This window comes from Balaenoptera acutorostrata, chromosome 3 (assembly GCF_949987535.1).
Source record: "Balaenoptera acutorostrata chromosome 3, mBalAcu1.1, whole genome shotgun sequence".
Taxonomy (NCBI): Eukaryota; Metazoa; Chordata; class Mammalia; order Artiodactyla; family Balaenopteridae; genus Balaenoptera; species Balaenoptera acutorostrata.
The window spans coordinates 176,936,326-176,961,349 of NC_080066.1; positions in this window are offsets into that span (position 1 = coordinate 176,936,326).

The window sequence follows — 25,024 nt, forward strand, 5'->3', positions numbered from 1 at the left end:
CAGTAGCGATCAGGAGCTGGGCTTGTTGGGGTTTCATGCGAGCTCTTGATCTGCAATTATGAGAGTCACTTTACTCAACATCAGGAAACAAATGCAGATCCTGCTCCAAGGATGAAAGCGTAGCTCTGGTCAAACTCTACCCTTGAGGTTGTGTTTAACGGAGTAGCGGAAGATGATTAAATAAATCAGAGAATGGTCCTGTCTCATCGTGGATGTTCTGTAAACTCTTGGCTTCTGAATATGCCCTGTGGATCCAAAATTGGAAACAGCCTGGGAGAGTGGAAAGAGTTCTGTTTGGAATCACATCTACTTGGGTTTAAATCCTGGCTTCATGGCTTACTCCCAGTCGCAGGCTAGTTCAGTTTTTAATCTTTTGGATCTTTAGCTTTTCCTTAAGCTAAGTGGAAATAACAGTACCAGTCCTACAGGCTGACTTTGGTAAATCGAGGTATAGTCCTTTATGGGGTCAGTATGTCCATCTCATATAAGGTCTTCAGTACAAGGAAACTAATGTTATTATTATAGCATTTTCTCTAGTTGGTGGCCTTGGCTGTGTAGAGTTTGCCTGAACATTGTGCATAAAAAATACCCCATATGTTTGACGTGAGCTCCAGGGTCTGTGACCAAACGTGATTTTAAAGAGCAGATGTTATTAATCTTCTAAATTCTGCACACCAGCCATGGTGTCATTTAGGACTGACAATGGATGGGTTGCCTCATTCCCTCTTGGAGATAATTATTTTGAAGCACTAGGAGAGGCTGTTTGTTTTTAAGAGTTGGGGCCAATTTGCCTTATGAGAACCCAGTGGCAGCCTGTAATGAAAACAGGAAAATAAGCATGGGCCCCAAAGCTCAGTGCTGAAAAGAGATTCAGGGTAGGAAGGCTGTGAATCAGAGCAAAGCTCACTGGGGACCCAGGAGTGCCTGCCTGTAAACTACTACAGAGTCGGAGGGAAGGTGATGGAGAAACTGGGTCCCAGGAGAGTTTCCCAGTAGGAGGGCATGCATAATAGTGTCAGAGAATATGTCTCCCAGAGTCCACGCTTTGGAATCATGAGGGAACTATTTCCAAGTTCCATTCACCTCAGAATGAGGTTCTATTACTACCAACCAGGTTAGGACGCCTCCTGCCTCTGGAAGCAACACAAGAACTTAATTCAACTCAACAAATGTTAATTATGCACCTGCCATGTGCCAGCTACTGGCAAGAAAAAGATGACCACACATTCCTGGGGTCCGACCTGCAAGTTGCACAGAAACAAGTGTAAACTGACATGAATAGCACATTCGTAAGGGGCATGGCAGGCATCAGTCATCTAGGCTTCCTCTCATTATACCACTAAGTAGGGAATAAAAAAATACATAAGTCCACAAAGACAAGGGAGGCCAGAGAGGTGGAAACAACAGGTCAGTGGTGTCAGACATTTGGACTTTGGAGAAGAGGTGGAAGGGTAGCAACTTACTTGGCCAAACAGCTAGTGTGACACCAAAGGGCCTGCAAGGAGGAGGCCAGAAGGACATGGAGATGTGCACTGGGGAGCCCTGGGAAGCTGAGAATCGGGCCATCAATAACTTTGAATGCCAGATTCAAGTTTGGACTTAAAACAGGAAGAAAACTAGTTAAAATCTTGAATAAGGAAAAGTTGGATCTCAGTGTTTCTTTTACTCGATTCTGCCAGAGACAAGAGACCTGGAATTTAGTCTCTGGACAGTGGACCCAGGAAGGTTTCAGATCCAAGGTATTCCAGTGAAACCAAGAAGATTTGGTGAAAGTCTACTGACCATAGGGTGAGACGGTCACCACTCCTACCCCCTCAAGTCACACCCACTGCTTGGCCACCAAGACTAGGTCAGGATGATAGACACCAGGCCAAGGGTCAGAGGCTTTATCATTGTTGAAAACACTGACCAGCCCACAATCAAACACCTACAGATATTGACAGTTGGAGTTGGGCCAATGAAAGAGCCAAGCATCTGACAGACCCCACCCATCCTACAAAGATTCCACTCAAGTTTTGGGCATCACATTACTAGTTATCAATGGAATATTTTTGCAGCCAAAGAAAAAAAAAAAGGGGGCTTCCCTGGTGGCACAGTGGTTGAGAGTCTGCCTGCCAATGCAGGGGACACGGGTTCGAGCCCTGGTCTGGGAAGATCCCACATGCCGCGGAGCAACTAGGCCCGTGAGCCACAACTACTGAGCCTGCGCGTCTGGAGCCTGTGCTCTGCAACAAGAGAGGCCGCGACAGTGAGAGGCCCACGTACCGCGATGAAGAGTGGCCCCCGCTCGCTGCAACTAGAGAAAGCCCTTGCACAGAAACGAAGACCCAAAACAGCCAAAAATAAATAAATAAATAAATAAATTCAAATAGCTAACCTTAAAAAAAAAAAGCCTCAAAGATTAAGATTGTGTTAACAGTTTTATAAAGTGTATATATATGTATAATATATTACATATATTCTAGGATATAAAATAAGCCCTACAAATCAAAGACAAATAATCCAATGAAAATGGACAGCAGACATTTAATAAAAGAATATAGACAAACAGCTAATAAGCACGTGAAAAAGTATTCAACACTGTTCGTTATCAGGGAAATACAAATGAAAACCATGATGAGATACCACTATATACTCACAAAAATAGCTAAAATTTAAAAAAACAGATGATGTAAATGTTGTCAAGGAGGTAGAACAACTAGAACTCACCTATACTGCTAAGAGCAGTGAAAAATGTTACAGCCATAACAGCAAAAAACTAAGTGTACACCTATCTTATGATCCAAAAATTCTACTCCTAGATATTTATCCGGTACAAATGGAAAAAATAAAACACACAAAAAAAATTGTAAAAATATGTTCAAATCACCTTTATTTATAATAGCCCCAAACTGGAAACAGACCAGGGGTCCATGAAGAGGACAATGGATAAACAGATGATGCTGTGTTTGTACAATGGAATATTGAGAAACAAAGAGACACGCTACCTAGAGTCTGTCATACAGAGTGAAGTAAGTCAGAAAGAGAAAATCAAATACTGTATATTAACACATATATGTGGAATCTAGAAAAATGGTACTGATGAACCTATTTGCAGGGCAGGAATAGAGACACAGACGTAGGGAAGGAACATGTGGACACAGTACGCAAAGGGGAGGGTGGGACGAATTGAGAGATTAGGATTGATATATATACACTACCATGTGTAAAACAGATAGCTAGTGGGAACCTGCTGTATAGCACAGGGAGCTCAGCTCAGTGCTCTGTGATGACCTAGATGGGTGGGAATGGGGAGGAGGGGTTGGAGAGAGGTCCAAGAGGGAGGGGATATATGTATACATATAGCTGATTCACTTTGTTGTACAGCAGAAGCTAAAACAACATTGTAAAGCAACTGTACTACATTAAAAAGAAAAAGAAACCCTACTGACACGTGCAACAACATATAAATCTCAAAAATATGTTGAGGTAACAAAGGAAAACATATAACATGATTTTGTTTGATATACAGTTTAAGAACAGGTCAAACTAGCATGTGGTGGAAAAAAACGGAATAGTAGTTGCCTCGGGGGTAGATGTGAAGGTGGGGAGTCACTAGGAAGGGTCACGAGGGAACTTTCTGGGGTGCTGACAGTGTTCTACATCGTGACAGGACTTTTGGTTACATGGGTGTATAAACTGATTAAAACTCATCAAATACTGCTGAAGATTTGTGCATTTCATTGAATGTAAATCTTACCTCAAAAGAAAAAAGAAGAGCCATAAACAAATAAAAATAAATAAACAAAACAAAAACTAAGACAAATATATACTTTTTACAAAGCAAAGCTTTAATGCATTATGAAATGTCCGCGCTTAAGAAAGAGATAGAGAATATGTTAATAATTCAGATTAATCTTAAAAGTGTGATATCTATGTCCATTATACTGGGCACAGCACCAAAAAAAATTGGTTAAAAAATATGAAATATTTCTTAGTATTGAAAATAATTATTCCATAAATCAATCACTTACCTTCAGGAATAAAAGATTCTCAAAAAACAACTTTAAAAAAGTGTTCTGAGTGCCCTGAACAGTGGATGTAAGAAACAAGCAAACAAACAACAAAACAAAACAAACAAAAACAGCAAGGACTGCCACTTTTAGAACAGCAGAGATAAGGGGAAGACCCTTAAAGTTCCCAAAAGCACCAACAGGCGGGTGGCAGTCCCACCACGGAGATGCCACGGGGCATGAGCTTCTCAACAGCCACCCTGGGAGCTAGAAGACGGGGATCAGTGTCGTCAGAATTCCACAGGAAGGTTGGTCTCATCTAGAATTCTGTACTTGGCTGCTGAACTATAAGCCAAGTGGGAAGGTTGGATATGGATATTGTGGAAAATGACCCTTCTGCCCTTTCTTCAGAAATGACTGGAGAGTGTTTACCCAAAACAAAGACCATAAAACCGAGGACAAGGGAGACCTGGAGTGCAGGGAGAGGGGATCCCACCACAGGAGAGAAGTAAGGGAATTCCCGGGTCAGGAAGAAAGGAGGCTGCAGGACGACATGTGTGGTTTACAGAAAAAAGGTGGTCCAGAGCAAACCAGGAGCATAGAAATTTCCAGAAAAGATGCTTCCTAGAGCAAAATAGGACTCAGAGATGGCCTGATTCTCAGACTGCATTAGGACAAGGAGCATATACAGGAGAGAGTTTAGAGACAAATAGGTATGCAGAGAAACGTGTAAACAAATAGATGAGGCCGTGATTAGCTCAGTGACACTGCAGGAGAAGGACACACAACCATCACACTCTCGGTGACTCAGCGAGGACAACATTGACACAGACCTCGTGGCACAATGTCAAACATCGATTCAAACAAAAATTGAACAGCATTGAGAGAATGGAGAAACGTGAAATGTGTGCATTTGTGAATGTGGATGGGAGAGAGCATAAAGTCACAGTCTTCTTTTATACGGTGGGAACTAAAGGAGAATGCCAAAAATAAACAGTATAATATACGTAGCTGTGTGAGCAGGTTATTGTCAGCATATAGAGGTCAACAAAAGACAAAACAGCTAAACATTTGAAAGTATTTGCCCCTGGGGGGGTAGGTATTGGTGTGGGGATGGGTGAGGCAGAATTTTTCTTTTTTTCTATTAAAATTCTTCTAGTCTTGAGTGTTAAACAATGTATTGGTGCATTTATTGTATGTGTATCATGATAGATGATAGATAGATAGATACATAGATAGATTGATTGATTGACATAGAGAGGTAAAGATAGATGTTTGACCTTTTTCAACACCTTTAGTTTAGGTGAAGTACATGGTGACATGGAACCATCACCAGGACACTGAACCTCAACTCTTGAGGTTAAAGAGACTTCCCAGATGGACTTTTGGCTGAGCCAAGGTCTGAAGGGAAAAAATGAAAGGTGTTAGCTGGGGCAGGATAGGAAAGGAAGGTGCAGAGGAAGATAGGGTGAGTGAGAGAGGTGTTACAAATGGAGAGAAACTATTCTTTAGCCAAAGTGCTGTCATTCCACAGGGGGAACATACTAGAGGAACTATGCTCCCTTACAAATGTATTTCATAGAGACAGTCCTTCCTGTGTGAAATAGAGAATTCCAAAGAAAGAGAGACTTCTCAGTACTGATATTCAAGGGTCTGGTGCAAAGAAAATGTGGTCCAGGGAGGGACGCAGCAGAGCGTCAGCCAACCTCAGAGAACCTAGACATCAACAGAAAACGAAAATCCAGATGGAACCAGAAGGATCTATCTTCCTGAATGTCATCTGCCAGGAGGTTACCTGGATGCTAGTGAGAAGAAATTGGAGCCCGACACAAAACCACAGCGTGCAATCATGTTAACACAGTTTTCCCACGTACCCATGTACCTCTACATTATAGGAACATCATTCTGTAGGGTGGGTTCCATCATTTTCAGTTAATCCCTTTGTGGCTAAGTCACTCCCCCAGACATTGAAATAAGCCTCTGCGTGACCAGACAGAACTGATAATAGAAAAGCATCCAGGTCTTAGTAACCAGGCCAGCAGCTCTTGAGAAGGTTGCAGGCAGGGTGTTATTTCCGTTTGGAAGGTGAAGTCCAAGGGATTAAATGGCATGCTGTGTCTGAGGTCACACAATGTGAAATGGGGTGGTGGAAATTTTACCCAAACACTGTGATTCCAAATCAAGCAGTTCCCATCCTTCCCCCACCTACCCCATCGCTGAAGGGATGGCTGATGTTGAATACCTTCCCCAGGAAGCCTGCAGCATGCTGGCGGTTTTACATATAGGATATTTTAGGTGCATAATAATATTTCCGGGTGGTGAGATTATGCTTATTTTATAGATAAAGAAACTGAGAGTCAATGACCCAAAGTGACTTCCAAAGGTCTCAAGGCCAGGCCCGTTGGTTCCACATCCGAGCTCTACATCTAAGACACAGCTATTCCTAAGCCTCTGCCCCCTGCTAATGCCGTCACTGCCCCCATGACTCACATCTCTCTTGTCTCCACTGAACCGAGCTGAACCCCTACCGTGGTTTCCTTCCACCTCCTCCGGCTATCACTTCCTTCCTCCTTGGCCACTCAGTCGCTTCAGCCAGCTAAGGGTCAGGCACACAAAAGGGCTGAGCTGCAAAGCGGCCAGGGGAGGAGCAGGAGGGGAAGTGATAGGATAGGGAGGAGGGGAGCAGAGAGACAGCAAAGTACCCAGCGCTTCTGGAGCGACACGGGTGAATCCACTTCTGGAGTGTGATGATGGTCCAGTCCCCAGATAAGAACAACCCTTGCAGCTTTGAAAGCCCACTGCCTTATCCCCCATGAGGTCAGAGCAGTGGCTCCGCGGTGCTGTCAGCACACAAAAACCCAAACCCTACTATATATAAAACAGATAACTAGGGCTTCCCTGGTGGCGCAGTGGTTGAGAGTCTGCCTGCCAATGCAGGGGACATGGGTTCGAGCCCTGGTCTGGGAAGATCCCACATGCCGCGGAGCAACTGGGCCCGTGAGCCACAACTACTGAGCCTGCACGTCTGGAGCCTGTGCTCCACAACAAGAGAGGCCGCGACAGTGAGAGGCCCACGCACCGCGATGAAGAGTGGTCCCCGCTTGTCGCAACTAGAGAAAGCCCTCACACAGAAATGAAGACCCAACACAGTTAAAAATAAAATAAATTAATTAATTAATTAAAGGGCTTTCCTTTATTCTGAGATTATGCTCTTAAAAAAAAAAACAGATAACTAATAAGAACCTACTGTATAGCACAGAGAACTCTACTCAATGCTTCGTAATGACCTACATGGGAAAAGAATCTTAAAAAGATTGGAGATATGTATATGTATAACTGATTCACTTTGCTGTACAGCAGAAACTAACACAATATTGTAAATCAACTATTCTCCAATAAAAATTTAAAAAAAAAAGAATCCCAAGCCTCTCTCTCCTTTGGAGGACAACACATTCCTCTGCAGTCAGGTGGGTGTTCAGACAGGTTAATAACCTGAGAGGCAACTCACCCCTTCAGCTTTTAGCTAACCCTTTGCCTAATTTCACCTCCCCCCTAGGAACAGTTATCCTCTAAAATGTGCTCCTGTTTATAAACGGCCTTTCAGATGGCCAGGGACTCTTTATGGAAGGTGACGGCAACTGGATCGCTAGAGGCTGGGGACATCCACACACGACCACAGCCAGGCTTGCCAAAGATCGAGGGTGCTATTTGGCACGTGGGCTGTAATCTACTGTTGGCATTTGATTATTATAATGCATCATTGGCATTAATAAATACAGATATATACAATAACGTCATTCAATAACAACTATGGCATGCATACAGTATCCTACACTTGAAGCGATTTTAATACAATGCTATTCCTGGTGGCTGGAGAATCAGTGGGCCGGACATGCACACATTGTCACGCAGAGACAGTGGGATTATGATCTATGGTACCTGCGGTCTGTGGCCCTCAAATCAATTAGACAGAGGCGTCCACCTATGTTACCACATTTCAACCTTACATGAATGCCATTAAGTAGTTCTATTTTCTTTCATTTAGAGAGAGGTAACCAAAGGCCAGAGAAATTGAATAAATGGCTCTTCATTTTAGCTGAGCTATGACTTGAATCTGACCCCATGGATTCTGTTCTGTCCACATTCCAGAAGTTTCAAACCTTTTTCTTGTTCTTCCCCCAACTAAATGCTTAGGCTAAACTGCAATTTCTGAAGTAGATTTAAGTAGAGTTCAAAATGTATAAGTATCGGCTGTGTACCAGACGCTGTGTTAGTACTTGCCTACGTTAACTCAGTCCTCACACAGCGCCTGGCATCAGTATTGTGATTGCGCTATTTCTTAGTTTAGAGAACTGAGGTCCAGAGAGGTTGGGTAGCTTTCCCCAGGCCATACAGATAGTTAGTGACACCGCTTGGATTAGAACCCAGGCAGCCTGGCTCCCAAGCTCTCCAGAGGGCTACTCAGCAAATTGAATTTGATACAGCACCATCTTCATCTGAACCCTTTTCCTGGAAAGGAATCGTTTTAGGATTACAAACTCTTCTGCATTCTACCCATACTCTTTCCTGATCTAAGGCACAGAGAGTATTTCCTGTACTTTCTTCCAGATGATGAATGTAGCTCTATTAGTTTCCTAGGGCTGCTGTAACAAATTACCATGAACTTGGTGGCTTAAACAACATATATTTATTATCTTACAGTTCTATAGGTCAAAAGCCCAATACAGTTTTCATTAGGCTAAAAGCAAGAAGCAAGGCTGCATTTCTTCCAGGAGGTTTTAGGGTAGTATTTGTTTCCTTGCCTTTTCCAGCTTCTGGAGGATGTCCACATTCCTGGTCCATGGATTCCCTCCATCTTCAAAGCCAGCAAGGCTGCATCTCTCTGATCCATCCTCCACATTCGCATCTTTCTCTCTACTAAAGCAGGGAAATGTTCTCTACTTTTAAGGATGTAAGTGATTAGATTGTGTCTGCCTGGATAATCCAGGATCATCTCCCATTTCAAAGTCCATACCCTCAATCACGTCTGCAAAGTCCCTTTTGCCACGTGAGCTGACACGGTCACAGTTTTCAGGGCTTCCATGTGGACTTCTTGAGGGGTCTGCTAATCTTCCTACAAGACTGGTCAAAACACAAAGTCACCCTGGACATTGCACACATCACTGATTTTTACTTTGTATTAAGGCAACTCTCACAGGATCTTGATGTGAGAATTCATCCTCTAAAAATAAAAGTTTTTATGTTATTTCCACAAACTATTGAATACCTGACCCATCAGGCTTAATATTCTCACTACTCTCAATTTCACATGATTATCCACATTAATACTGTGACCATATTCTTCAGCCTCTGTACATCAATGCAGACATTTTTTACATTTATCATTCGATGGAATAAAGTGAGACCGCATGTGTAAAAGGACTTTGTAAGCCCTAAATTTCTATGCAAATATCAATTTTGATGAGAGACTAGCTGGTGGAGGGATAGGAGAAAGTACTGGGTCCCGCTAGATGCCCATCCATATGTGTGGAAGGGAACAGAGAGCATCCCTTTTGCTGTTACTTAAATGGAACAGAAGGATCTGAATTTAATTTAAGCTTAAGAAAAGTTGATGATTTTGTTGCTCTCCAGATTTATAAAGCTACTAAGGATTCTTGCAGAATGAATTACTGTGGATGAAATCGTTGCCCAAGCACAGCTGAGCAGAGGAGAGCACTGTTGGGTCAGGGAAGGCACCTTCACTCTGGAGCAGGGGAGGCGATTTTGAGCAGCTCTGTGCTCAATACACATATTTTCTCCTCTACATAGCCCTGAGCACACAGGGCAAGGGTATGGGGAAATTTTCTAAAGTAAGAACAGAGGAGAAGGCAAGCTGGCTGAAGTTGACGGTGTGATGGGAAGAAGAACCCCTCTTCTCCGGGCTCTGCACACATAACTGGCTTTGAGATTTCCAGAGCTTCACTCTGCTTCCCTGGGCCTCAGTATTCCCATCCATAAAGTGAGCCTAGTGGACACTATGATATCTAAGGGTCCTTGTATCCCAAAACCACACCACTTTCTCTCAACAACAAGCACCCAGAGAGAAGCTGGATCTTGGCTTCTCATTCCCCTGGCTGCACTGATTTATACCACTGCATTACCAGTTCATTTTATTTTCATTTAGATAAGTGCTTCTCTCATATTAATGTTGTATGAATCTCTTGCAGAGCCCGTGAAAATGCAGATTCTGGTTCTGTAGGTGTGGGGTTCTGCCTTTCTGGGAAGTCCTCAGGTGGTGCTAAAACTGCTGGGTGTATAGGCCTAGAGGTGACCATACTAAGTGAAGTAACCCAGAAAGAGAAAGACAAATATCATACAACATCGCTTATATGTGGACTCTAAAAACATGATAAAAATGAACATATTTGCAAAACGGAAACAGGCCCACAGACATAGAAAACAAACTTGTGGTTACCGAAGGGGAAAGGGAGGCGATAAATTAGGAGTTTGAGGTTAACATATACACACTACTATATATAAAATAAACAACAAGGACCTACCGTATAACACAGGGAACTCTACTCAATATTTTGCAACAACCTATAGGGGAAGAGAATCAGAAAAAGTATATGTATGTATATATGTATATAACTGAATCACTTCGCAGTACACCTGAAACTAATACAACATTGTAAATCAACTATTCTTCAATAAAAATAAATAAATAAAATAATAAAAAATAAAACCAATGGTTGGTGGACCACACTTTGAGTAGTGACAACGTCCACCCCATTGGATCCTGCAGTTCTGTCCACATACCTGACCCCCTGCTCTGCTGCCCCTCACCTCCCATGCCCTCACTGGCATCAGCCGGGTACAGGCTGTTGGACTCATAGTCTTTGGAACCATTTTAATTGCTAGTGATGGGAAGACAGTGAGAAGTAGCCTAAGCAAAGAGAGGAGTGGGCACAGGCTCACACTGCATGGAAATCTAGAGAGGAACGGGGAAGGATAGAGCCAGAGATCTCATGCAGAGCACTCAGTCTCCTACCTCTCACTCTGATGCTCCCTCTTTTTTGGCTGCTCTCTCTTCTAGTGAAATCATCAGACAGGGCAGCAAGCAGCTCCAGGCTTACCGACCTCCTGCCCCAGGTGAGAAATCCCGAGTAAGGTTCCTAACAGGCCTAGGTTAGATCATGGGCCTGGAACAATCATTGGGAGGTTGCGTGTCTATGGGAAGTGGGTGCTGGATTAAGCCCTGTGCCCATCAGGCAGCTCCCATTCTGTTAACAAGGTTGGGGTTCCGGAGAAGAGGGCTCCCCAGAGAAGGGTGAGGCAGAGATATGGCCCCAGTGAACCACTGTGCACGTGCCAGCCCCTGCCCCCTACTTGGTGCCTGTTACAAAATCTGAGAACCCCATCCGGGAACCATTTCCTTCCATGTGGGGTGGTGCTTATGATTCTGGGCAAAGTGTTCTTCAGACCTCTTCCTTTCCCCTGCTCTGTCCTTCTGCTACGTGGCGTGATGGGACCTAGCGGCAAGGCAGGCAGCTTGCCTGGGGCAGTTCTCACTTAGCTCTGTTGTCCTGGTCTAATTATTCCTAGCATCTACCTTCCACTCTCCCAAGGCTTCTGCTTTGGTGGGCAAGTTCATGATCCCATAGCTGGTAGGCATCAAACTCTAAGGAAGTGACTTCGTTAAGAAGTCTTAAGCCTGGGTTTTGGCATCAGATACGTCGGAGATCACCTTGACACTATGAGATCCTGGCAAAGTCACCAAAGTTCACCCAGACTCATCCCCCCTCTGAAAAATGGGGTGCTGAGAAGACAAAATGAGAACACATTTAGCCTAGCATTAGGCACAGGAGTGATACCTCCTTTCTATTTTTGCAGAGCTTTGATTTTGACACTTACCTCCAGCCCCGAAGCTCAAATTCTGACAAGCTTGGGAAGCTCATCCTGGTGTATTTTGCCCATTTCTCTCTATCAACTCCGTGACTAAAAGACCTCAGTCCTCAGGGCTATGTCAGGTGGATGCGTCCATTCTCATTTAAGGCAGGAAACGATTTGACTATCTTTGTTGTTGCTACTATAAATCCTACTGGAGTCACGTCAAATGGGACAAATTTCAAATTTCACCCATGAGACCTTTATCTGGTTTGCATCCCATTTAGAGACCCACAGTGGAAAATGGATTTCAAAATTGTGTGCACTGCATTTTGACGCTGAATATTTTAAAACCTGAATGCATAACCAAAAATTGGCTGAGGGCGAATAAACCGTACTGACCCATATCAATGAAGGAGATCAACTCCACTTCTACTGAGAGTGAGTGGAATTGCTTAGCAAACAGCTCACTTCCCATATTCTCATAAATTACAACAACAGGCAGAAGAGATTGTACTCCTTTCTTCTGTTTCTTCCTGTGTTTTCTCTGTGCAGTTTTCTGACACTCTAGCCTACAAAATAAGATTACGGGAATTCGGAAATCTTTAGAAACTTACCAACTGTATATCTGTGACTTAAAAACTGGCAAATTAGAGAAAAAAGGCATCATTTTATATTGACAAAGTTCAAAACGGACACCATCAGGGTAGGTTTAAAATAGGTAATAAAACACATATTCCGACTCAGACCTACAGGTAATCTTCTCGCAGTTGAAATGGTTCATATAACACTAGAAACATCACAAAATAGCCTATTATGGCACGTGGGCTTACCGTCACACCTTTTACAATCTGCAGAATTGCTGAATGTCATTTTTGTTAAACGTTATCATGTTGTCAATTTTCTAACCTCATTCCTAATCTTGAAAATGTGCCCCTGATTTCTATTTCACTCAAGCCAGTAATAAGATATTGTTTTCCTCTTTTATCATCTATTTCCTATGGTTATCATGGTGTCGTCATTTATTATTATTTATGGCCCCTAATATACGTCTTGACATCCAGGGTAAATATTGTAAAGCTCAGTGAGATTTTGTTGAATAAGGGCTAGAGTGTGGTGGAGTTGTGTTATCATGTGTCATCTCTTCATAAAGCATCGATAGCATATGATAATGCAACGACTTCTTGTTCTTCAGATATTTCTTCTTTGGTGGCTCTGTGCCAGGCCTGACGTCTTAGGTTCCAGGGTTTCAGCAGCAAAGGGCACCCAGTCCTCACCAGGAACAGGCAAGCACAATATTGAGCGGTTACAGCTAATCCTTATAATTGTGTATGACTCTTTGAGATGACAAAAGGCTTTCACATTTGTTATCCCATTTGATCTTTACAGTAGCTCTGGGAGATAAGATAGGCACTTATTATTAACCCTATTCACCAGACGAGGAAGCTGATAGGAATCAAGGTGGCATTTTGTGGTATTCCACGATGTTCAGACCAGGGACCTGTTAATGACAGGATCCTAGCAGATAGGTTGCATCTCCCTCTGGCAGATGTGGAAGAGGAATGAGAATCAGGCAGGGTCCCCCGCCGGGTAGATGGCGATGGTCCAAGCGGCTCTCTGGATGGGGCCAAGCAGAGCCGATGGCAGAGGCTCCAGACGTGGGAAGGGCATCTGATTGCCCAGGACATCTAAATCTTCACCCCCATCCAGGCCAGGCCACATGGGTAAAAAACATCCAGGAGAGATGGAGCTGACTAAGACCTTCATCCTGGATGGAGCTCCCACATGTGCCAGGCATGGGAAAAAGAAAAAATAAACACACACACACACACACATTCCTTTATTTAATCCTTAAAAAAATTATATTTAGTTATCTTCATTTTACAGAGTAGTATTCTGAGATTTAGAGAGAATAAGCAATTTCTGAAGTATAGGATTAACGGATTTTATTGTAATAAAGAAAAATGTTATGGGAATTCCCTGGTGGTCCAGTGGTTAGGACTCCATGCTTCCACTGCAGGGGGCTGGGGTTCGGTCCCTAGTCAGGGAATTAAGATCCTCCAAGCCGTGTGGCATGGCCAAATTTAAAAAAAAAAAAAAAAAGAAAAAAGAAAGTTTGACAATGGATTGTTCTCTTTCTATATAAATATAGATACGTATTATACAGTTGTATATATGTGTATACCTCATTTTATACATGCCTATATGTAGGTATGTAGATACAAGTATAGATATAGATACTAATATAGAGGTAGAGACAGAGGTGGCTAGATTTTTGACTTTTGTTGAGGTATACAGCACAGGTGCCGAGAAGCACAGATATAAGGGTGCAGCTTAATGCATTTTCACAACCCAAACGCGTCCATGTGGCTCTCACCCAGCTCGGGAAGCCTGGCAACTCCACTCCCCAAGAAACCTTCCACGGGCTCCCCTCCATCCCTACCCACCATCCCTACTTCTCACGGCCTACATTAGCTCTACTTAGCTCTCGTCCTGCATATCGATGAAACATTCTGTATCATGTCTAGGTTCTTTCACTCAATATTTTGTTTGTGAGATTGAGCCTCATTATGTATTTTTCCTGGCGGATTCAATTGTGCTAACCCATAAGTGAGCTTTTAACTTAAGAGAGACCAGCCTACTTGGTTTCTTGCTCTGTATCCATGGCCTGATATTTCATGAAACTAAAACTGCATGAAAGCATTAGAAGGTGTAGGGGATAGGAGCTAATGGAAGGCTTGGGTTTGTACCTAAGGCAGATCCATAACTAGCTGTGTGGCCTTAGACAAAGCCCTTAACCTCTCTGTGCCCAGAGTCTCTTGTGACTTGGCAGGGTTTCTCTCCAATATCCATTTGATACAACATGTAAAAATTTGGTGTCCTATAGAAGGAATCAGGACATCCCCCAAAATCCAGACGTGTTTATTTTGTCCAATTATCTTTTTAGACTGGGAGGATTATTCAAATCCATTTAGTAACCCATTATAGTTTCTATTCAATACGCTTCTGTAAATTTAAGAACTCATTCTGGCAAGTTCCTTCCCCTGGACTAGCCTGGCAACGCCCTTACTGGTTTTTCTGCTGCTGATATCTCTCCTTCCAGCCTCTTCTCCAGACAGAATGGGCAGTGATCACCAGCGTGATCTTTCTAAAACTAAAACCAACCCTGACATTCCCCTGAAGACTGTTCTCCATCAGCCCCTAGGTGTTGATTGAATAGACTCCTAGTTATTTAGCATGGTATGCAAAACCCTTTAAAATGTGGCCCAACCTGCCTCATATCCAGTCATTCCCCAAACAAACCTTACTGTCTGGCATCCGACCACAGACTATGCCTCTGACCCAGCAGCTGCTTTTCTCTCTGATTGAGAGGGGAGGGGGAACCCCCAACAATTACGGGGAGGGCTGCGTCTCCTCTACAGCAGGGCTGGCAAACCATGGCCTCCCCAGGGCCAAATTCAGCCCCACTGTCTGGTTGTACAGCCCATGAGCTAAGGAAGGTTTATGGTTGGAAAAAAAAAAAAAAAGCATATTTCATGACATGTGAAAATGATAGGAAATTCACATTTTAGTGTCTATAGGTAAGTTTTATTGGAACACAGCCATGCTTCTTCGTTTATGTATTGTTCGCGGCTGCTTTCACGAGACAACAGCAGAGTTGCCTGATTGTGACAGAGCCTCTGTGGCTGGCAAAGCAGAAAATACCTACTAGTTGGATCTTTACAGATGGTCTGTTGACCTCTAATCCACATTTACAGTACTTTGTACTTTACTTTCCAAGTTGAGAATATACGTATATATATGTATATATGTGTGTGTATATATATGTACAGATACATTTGTCTGTGTGTATATAAATATATATATAATTTATATTTTTTTTTACTCTGTGTAGTAACACTTTATTCAGTTTTGTATCCCAGCCTCTAATACAGAGCTTGACACAGCACTATACACACAAGTGTTAAATTGCCTTGGCTGCTTGGGTCCACAGTTTGTTAGTGACTCTGAGGTTTAACTAACTGGTGGTTAGTGCATCTACCCAGAGGTTGTACATAGATTTAAGTTTAGAACTCAGTATTTATGCTAGTGAATGGGAGCGGGTATATCCAGGTCAGGTGCACAGCTATTTACTTTGGCTATTGAATAATAGGCATTGTGTTAGGAATACCAAGTTCCTGACCATAAGAGATGAAAAAGGTATGAGTTCTCCCCTCAAGTTTAGCTTTTAAGAGGTGAAGACAGATGATAATAGATCATTTGAACACTCTTTTAGTTAGCTCTGTGTTTTTGGAGAGAGAGGACATTCTTAGAAGTGGAAAGGAATCCAGAGACCCAGAGATGCAGTTCCTTCTTTGACCATCCCCAAGCAAATTGTTTGACTTCACTAACCTTGATTTTCACATTTGGAAAAGGGCTTGAGTGTAAAACAGATCAAGCCTGAAGTCCCTTTCAGCTCTAAGTCTACAGATTTATTTATCTTTCAATTTTACTATTTTATTTAACTTTTCAATAGACGTCTTTCTAACCAATGGCATCCAGGCATTTGGCTTGTTTTAATATGTATGAATATATCTATTCTAAAGCATTATTCAGAGGTTCTTCATCACAAAATCCAAGGGAGACCTCTCTGTCTTAAAAAGCACTAGAATATATAAACAAAAGAGTCTCCATATCTAGGAGAAGATAAGGCTGAATTTCGAAGTTCATTTTTTTAATTACCAAATCACTTCAAACAGTTTCCAAACGTAATAGGAACAATATGGTATAGCTCTTGATGTTGGCTTCCACAATTAGTGTGTTATTAATTAAACTCTTGAGTAATACAATAACTTGACGGTTAAAGCCCCTCTTTGCATTTAAAGTGCATGCAAACTGTGGCTCCAATTATAAGTAAACTCTACTGCTATGGGCTTAAAACTGCAAATTTAATTATTCAGAGTAAATTGTTCAATCGATGCTTTATTCTGGAGAAATGGTTCCTGAACATTCTAGCAGGTTCAATACGAATGGGTGTCTAAAAGAGAGTTCTGTAGGATAGGCTTCCCTGTACATCGTTCTGCCCCCATCCTCCCTGCCCTCTCTACTTCTGCTCCAGACAGAAAATCCAGATGGGTTCTCCCAGACTCCTGGTTCTTCCCATCCAATCTACCACCCTCTCACTCCATGGCTCCTGGAATAAACTCCACACTAAACATGATTTGAGCATGCCCTTCCATCACTTAAACGTTGTCGAGTATTTCCATAAGTTTCAGAATGAAGCTTAAACCCCATAGCTTCGTACACCCATCCCTGCAAGGATACACATCACCCGCCATGTCTAGCTCCTTAGCATATGTCCCACACTCACCTATTGGTCCATCTCGTTGAACCCACAGACGTGACTTCAATGAGCAAAACTGTTTTGTGCCTCCAGTCCTTTGCACAAGCAATTTCTTTCTCCTGGAATGCCTTCCCTCTGTGATGAATTCCTCTTTGTACTGTGTTACCCATTTTAGTGCTGGAGAGAGGATGCTTCCTGGAGACAAGGCTGAGTCAGTGTGTGGACTGGCCCTAGAGAGCAGGAAGGCATTGCAATTTCTGGGACCATCTCAGAAAAGGCCTCAAGAACCCTAGGCTAGGCGAGTTATTTTTTTTTTTTAATTCTTTATTTTTTATTTATTTATTTTTGGCTGTGTTGGGTCTTCGTTTCCGTGCGAGGGCTTTCTCTAGTTGCGGCAAGCGGGGGCCACTCTTCATCGCGGTGCGTGGCCTCTCTTGTTGAGGAGCACAGGCTCCAGACACGCAGGCTCAGTATTTGTGGCTCACGGGCCTAGTTGCTCCGCGGCATGTGGGATCTTCCCAGACCAGGGCTCGAACCCGTGTCCCCTGCATTGGCAGGCAGATTCTCAACCACTGCGCCACCAGGGAAGCCCCTAGGCGAGTTATTGATACCACTTAGGGATTCCAGAAACCTAGCCGCTGCCCCCAAGTAATTGGCTTTTGTGACTTCTATTTGCTTCTCATCAGAGAGAGACTTCAGTCCAAAGCAAGCTCTGTGATGAGCATCTGAGGTGTCATTGCCTCTCTACCTAAAGGTCTGTAGAGGACCATCTCCGGGAAGGAATGGCACTGATTCAGGAGGTCAGGCACACAACTTTCCCCAAGAAGGTCATCGAAGTAAATGAAGACTGCACATAAATAACTTGCAAAAAGGCAAAGCAGTCCAGTAGCCCTAAGAATGGGTACAGACAAATTGTTCTGGAGATTTAAAAAAGAGGATGACCGGACCTGGTTGGGGAAACGGTCAAATCCTTCATGAAGGAAGTGGCACTTGTAATAAAGGTATGGAGACCAGTTAGTCTAGCCGGGACCTGTAGATATCATGGGTTAATCTCCATGCATCAGGTAGGACTCACTTCCTGTCCATGGGCTCTCTACCTTTTATTCACATCAAAGATTTTGCGGTCTTTTGAGTTTGTTGTCGGTGCTCTTGATACAAAGCAGCGATTTCCAAACTTCCATTGCTAAGCTAGACAACTTACTTGACTTTTGCTGTGTCTAATCTGTCATCGATGCTATTGTCTCATTATTGCTCCCTTTAATAGAGTCATTATTTTTAACTTGGATGAGTCTTCTTCTGTACAACTCTATATTACATTTTTAAAGGGGCTGCAGTATCCCACATCATCATTTAGAGATGAAGGTAAAATAAAGACAATGAAAATAAAACATTGTTATGAAATCCTAGCTAGATGTTGTTGCCTGCCAAGGTTTGAGCCTATGGCTTGCCATCTCTCTGTTAAGAAGAGAGATTAGGAGTCTGTGTAGAAAAGTGTTAAAAATATACATGCATGTGGGCTCCAACCTGAAGCTTTCTCCCTGAAGCAATTGAAATAAGGTTGAAAACAATAAGCATTTTTCATCATGAGATTTGGTGTTATCTGATGCTATTGCCATGCACTGCCTAAAATCATCTCGGGTCCCATCTGTGTGGAGTTGTGCGCTCGGAGAAGCATTGATAGGAAGGAAAGAGCACTGGGCCCACATTCAGAGACCTGGTTCTATTGCCAGGTCAGACACACATGTCCTTCAGCAAGTAATTGAACCAGTGTGTCTACTATGAGGATAATAGCAGGCATTACATTTATTTCCATGGAGTCATTCATCCGTTAATGTTGCAAATACCCGTTGTGCTCCTACTATGTGATACGTCTTTTCCTGGGCTCTGGGCTGTTTTGAAAAACAGATGAGATATTGGATCTGAAAACACACTGGGATGGGATAAACAGCCATTATCGTTACCATAACAATAAGCTTTGGAAATGTGTCCTTCCTCTGCTGGTGCTATTTCCAGCCTGCCCACATCATGCTTTGGAGAAGGCTTTCTTGGCCCAGGAGTCCAGAGATGCTTGAGTTACACCCTCTGCAGGTCCCCTGAAGCCTGGTCCTGAAGTCCAGAATGCTGCGTTGTCTTTGATGCATTGTCTGTACATCAGGGCAGGTACTGTTACTTTAAATATGCGCCCGCTGCAATTAAAAAGCCTGTGAGATAAGATCAGAAGCTAAAGAGAACAGCTGAAGGGCAGTCAAAATATTTTAATAATGTAACCATGCTTCAAATTTTAATTTGGTTTTACTTTGCATGCTTTATTATCTGAATGGGACAAATGGAAATGCAATAAATTTCAGAGGTTTGATCAGCTTGAGCCTTAAAATTCTTAATGATACTGGGAGTAAGCCTCCCTGGTGCTTCTCAACACTTTAAGATCAGATTATAGAGCGCTCTGGATTTAGCAGGGGAAGGCTTGGGTCTGGTCTCACCTCTGACCCTGATGCTTGTGCCCTTGGGTAGGTCACCCCTCTACTCTCAGCTTGCTTCCTCTTCAGTCAAATGTGAACAGCGCTCCCTGCCCGGCCCATGTCTCCCGAGGGTCTCCATAGGCTTCAGTGATTATGTCCCAGAGACATACCTGGACAGCATACAGAGAAGACAAGACAAGCCCAGCATTTTGAATATTCCGGAAACTTGCCCCAATCCATCTTCCTATGTTGGCTCTTTCCAAAAGGGAAGACTTTACTGATACCTGCACATCTGCTTGCTTGCCTCTATGTGTTCCCTTTGATTTATCTTATAAGGTTTCAAAGTTCGCCTTTTCCCTGTAGCCTTTTCAAATTCTATCATCTGGAAATGACCTGTCCCCTCATCCCTCCACTGCAAACTCCATTCATCAGATAGTTAGCACAATCTACCTGTAAGAGAGTGGTTAGCTGCTCACTCTTTTCTCTTCTTCCCATGCATGTAGTCAGACTATATTTCCAAGACTCTCCTGCAGATATGTGTGGCCATGACTGAGCTCTAGCTGATGGGATGCAAGCAGAAGTGATGTGCACCTCTTCCAGAACTGGTCCAAGAAAACCTCCCATGCATCACCCCACACGTTCTTTTGTTCTTCTGGCTTAATGCAGCTGCACATGGAAATCTAAGAGACCAGGTTTTCAAGATGATGAAGTCATGAGATAGGAGTCAAGAGCCTGAATCATCCCTTGGAGGAGCTGCTTGTCAGTGGGAATATCTACTCTGGACTTTCCACGAATGAGAATTATGCGTGCATCATGTCTGAGCCATTGTATATTCCACGGTGTGGAATTGCCTTATGCATCTTTAATGAGGTGACATCCTCTGGGGCAGGGCGCTTGCTCACAGCAGGCCCCACGCTGATACTGTGTGTAATTGTCCTCACTAAAGTATGGGTTTGGTGGAGTGTTTGATAACCTGAAGGGAATATACTCACCTTTTTACAGGAATATTGTGACAAATTCATACCTTCTACACTATAAATTAGGTCTAGAGTCACAAACTCAGAGTTGCATTTCGTATTTCCCAAGATAGGTTATAGGCCCAGTTCAAAGGTGCATATGATAAAGAAATATCATAGGGAAGGATATTTTCTATAATTGAGTACATAATAAGCATAAATATATACATATATCTCCTAATTTTGTAATTATTGAAAGATATTTTCTCACTTGTCTACCTTTCTTCCTTTAATTTCTTCATTAATTCATCAAATATCAATAATATTTGGGCCCCTACTCTGTGCTAGATGTTTTCCTGGGCTTTGGAGATATATCCATTAAGCAAAGTATTTGCTTGCATAGGGCTTACAGCCTACTGCACACAATAAACAATAAATGAGTGTATTTGTGTGATGCCAGATGGTGATAAGTGCTCTGGATAAAACGTAAGGAGGCAGGAGCTTCACAGACAAGGTGACATTGAAGCAGAAACCTGGACAGAACGAGGGGGTGATCCATGTGAACTTCAAGGAAAAGAGTATTCTAGGAAGGTTTAATAGCAAGTGCAAAGGTCCTGCGGTGCGAACATGTTTAAGGAAGAGTAGAGAGTGTGATGCAGCAGACTAAGCCAGCGGGAGAATGGTACCAGGATGGGAGGTGAGGTTGGATTCATAAGTGGGGACAAGAGTGGCAGATTACACAGTCACTTGCCCCTGAATGAACTTTGTCTTTTACTCTAAATAAGATAGAAAAGCATTAGACTTTTCTATCATTAGTTATTAGACATTAATAGTTAGACATTAGTTATTAGACTATCATTAGACATTTCTAGCATTAGTTTTGAGCAGACTATGATGATGTGAATATGTCATAACCAGCTCACTCTGGCTGCCCTGATGAGAACAGAGGCTAGAGCAGCAGAACTTTCTGCAATGATGGACATGCTCTATATCTGTGCTGTGCAATAGTCACCACCAACTCTGCATTGCTCACTAGTGGCTACTGAGCCCTTGAAATGCAGCTAGTTCCATTGAGAAACTGAATGTTTAATTTTGATTTAAATTAAATTTAATTTGATATACCACAAGTACCTAGTGGCAAGCATATTGGATGGTGCAGCCCTAGAGAGACAATGGCTAAGCAGGTGACCAGCTGGGCTGTGGTGATACCAAAGGTGTGAGAGGAAGACACCCCGGCTCTGGGCCTGATGAATGTGGTGAGAAGTCTTCATAGTTCAGATGATTTTGGAAGCACATCTAATAGGATTTCCTAACAGAGAGAAGAAGAGAAAACAAAGATTCCTGTAAGACTTCTGGCCCAGCAGTAGAAAGGATAGAATTGTATTTTCCTGGGATTGTAAGACAAGGGGAGAAGCAGTTTTGGGGCGGAGAAGAGAATTCAGAAGTTTAGGTTCAAACCTGGTAATTTGGGGCTTCCTGGTGAGCATTGGCATGGAGCTGCTGGGAAGGCAATTGCATATACATGGCTAAAGTTGAGGGGTGAGGTCCACACTGGGGATATATGCTTGAGAGCTGATATTTAAAGACACATGACTGGATGATAACATCCGGGGAAATGAAAATGTAACGAGAATAGACGTATCTGGAAACAGAGTTCTAAGTGCTCCTATGTCCAGAGATCTGGGTGATAGAGAAGCATCAATAAATGGTGAAGACCTGGCAGAGGGAAGGTGTCGAGAAGGTGGGGCAGGTCAGTGGGATCATATCACTGACAAGTCACATCACTTGGGGAGAGGAACTGGACACTGGATTTCACAACAGGAGCCATGGGTAACCTCGGCGAGAGCTGTCTGAGTGGGACAGAGGGGCTGGAAGCTTGGCTGGAGTGTGTTCCTGGAGAGGATGGAGACCTTGGGGGGTCAGTGCAAGGACTTTTGCTGTAACTGGAGACAGAGAAATACAGGTGGGTCGGTCCGTTTGTAAACATTTACTGAGTCTGCTCTGAAGCGCGACTGGGGTGGGGATGGGAGAGACAATTCTAGTTAGTTAGACGGAGCCTTCCTTCTTTCTTTTCCTCATTCCATCCTTTCCTGGACCTTGAATGGCTGCTAAACAGAGTGGCTTCCTCAGAGATATCCTCTGGGCCACACAGGTGGAGCTGGAGCCCCCTCTGTGCCTGCCCAGCACCCCCATCGCCCTTGCCTTGTCCTTGTCACCCCTTCACTGCCCCTCGACTAGAACAGGAACTCTCGTGACATGAGTCCATCATCCTCATCTTTTCCTGCGTGGAATGGGGCACGGAGTAGCTGCTCATCAAGTGCTTGTCAAGGAGAAGACTGTAAAAATGAATAAGATACAATTCCTTGCTGTGGAGTGGCTCAGGGTCGAGTGGGGAAGGGAGGGAAAGTTGGGAACTGTCCATGAGAGCCTGGAATAGGAGGGGATCTGAGAGAGAGGAGGAGAAAGCCCAGAGGCAGGTTAGTGATCACCGAGGCAGGGAAGGAAGGAAGACCTCAGTGTCCTGAGAGGGAGCAAGGATGCTCGGCTGTGCTGGAGAACGTCCCTCTGGCTGGGCTCTCCAGTGGGCACGATGGAGTGTTCGCTGCGTCCTAGAGACAGGCTTCCAGAACTCTCTGGATATGGGCCCAGTTCCCCCCAGACCCCAACAGAACACTGCATGGTCCTAGTGCATGTGAATAGCAGCTAGCTCTCACCGCATGAGCCCCAGCATCTGCTTCAACAGCCAGTGTCGCCTTCCTGGGCCTGCAATTTGCCCCGCTGGGCCCTGGACTCAGAGGCGCCAACACTCGGTTCCATGCTCTGTGGTCACCATCTCGAAATTCTTAGTTTTTGAGTAAATGACTCCACGTATTCGTTTGGTGCTAGTGTCGTGTATTATATACCAGCTCCTGTCAGCCTTTACCCTGTTCAGGAAGATGAGAGCACTGACACACATCTGGATATCTGGGCAGGGTCAGATTCCTAAACACATTTCTAAATGCTGACTCTCCATTTCTGCATACATCTCTTCATACAAGAGCCGTTGCCTATGAGCATAGAACTGCCTACCCCACATGGAGTAGCGTGACCCTAAAGGATGACTGAGACTTGGGAAGGGCAGTTGTTCCAGGTAGAAAGAAGAGGTCACAATTTAACTGATCACATATACGTATATGACAGAGACAGAAACAGAGAAAGAGAGAACCTCCCAGGCATCTGGTCCGGGGTCGACACTGTACCATATGAACAATGGATACTGGATCCATATCCCGTCCCCTAGACAACAAGGGACACGTCTTCCTTGCCATGCTCAGGATGCCAGCATAAGGCTGTTTATAACAATAAATGCATCTTTCACATCCATTACAACGATCCTTATAATCCTTCCAACAACATGTGTAAGGAGTGAGTAAGCCTTGGCCACATTTCCCAGGTAAGAGAACTGAGTCACAAAAAGTTGATTGAGCTGCCCCAAGCTCAGCAATCAGTCCCTTGAATCCAGGCCCTCCAAGTCTGAAAGATGCATAGAACCCACTCTCTGCCTGTTGAGTGTGGAGAGCAGCCTTCCATTTCCAAATGTAAAAATGTATTCTTTTTCCCTTTTATTTCTGTGAGCGAGCAAGCTGTCATTTTAGCAGGAGCCAGAAAGGTGAATCGTTCTGTGAAACTTTCTATAAAGAATTCATGAAGATGAAGGCTCTGAGGACCCAGCCTGTCTGCACCGGAGTCAGGAGGAGCTCAGGAAGGCACAGCCATTTCTCACCAGCTCGCCGTCTATTTACCTTGGATTTGACCTCCAGCTAAAAGCCTCATGCTTGGGGAAAGAGTAAGGAGGCTTTTTCTTACTCACCTTTAATGTCGTGCTCCCTTTCAGCAAGTGCCACCCTGCAGAACTGGGCTCTCCTGCTCCACCTTCTGAAGCCCAGGGCTGGCTATGGGGGTCTGAGCTTCTAGGGGCAGTTCGTTTCTGCTCAGAAGCTCCCCTTGAACCTGGGCCTTAATAGGGCAAAATGCACTCTCAGATTCGCTGCTTTAAATAAATGCATTTATTAGCCAAGAAATGTCCCTTCTGCCACAGACGTTTCGCACTGGAACTGGAGTGCAAAGGGGAGTTTAATTAAAAGCTAACAATTCCCAGGTCCAGCATTGGCATGCTCAGGCAGCCTGAGTCTGGAGGTGAGATCCCTGCTGCCTGCGTGTAAGGCGGAGGCCGGGGCAGGAAGGTGTCCTTTGAACAGACTCCGTGGAGCAGATGCTGCATCGCTGTTGGGACGAGAGCTGAAGGAAGACTCCTCTGACTCTGAAGAATTGCTCACTGCGTCAGTGCAAGTTTCATTACATGCCAGGCGCTGGCATCGGCATGCCAGGTGAGGACGAGGGGACGGGGCTTCTGGCATTCATTCATGCACTCATTCCTTTAGTCAACAC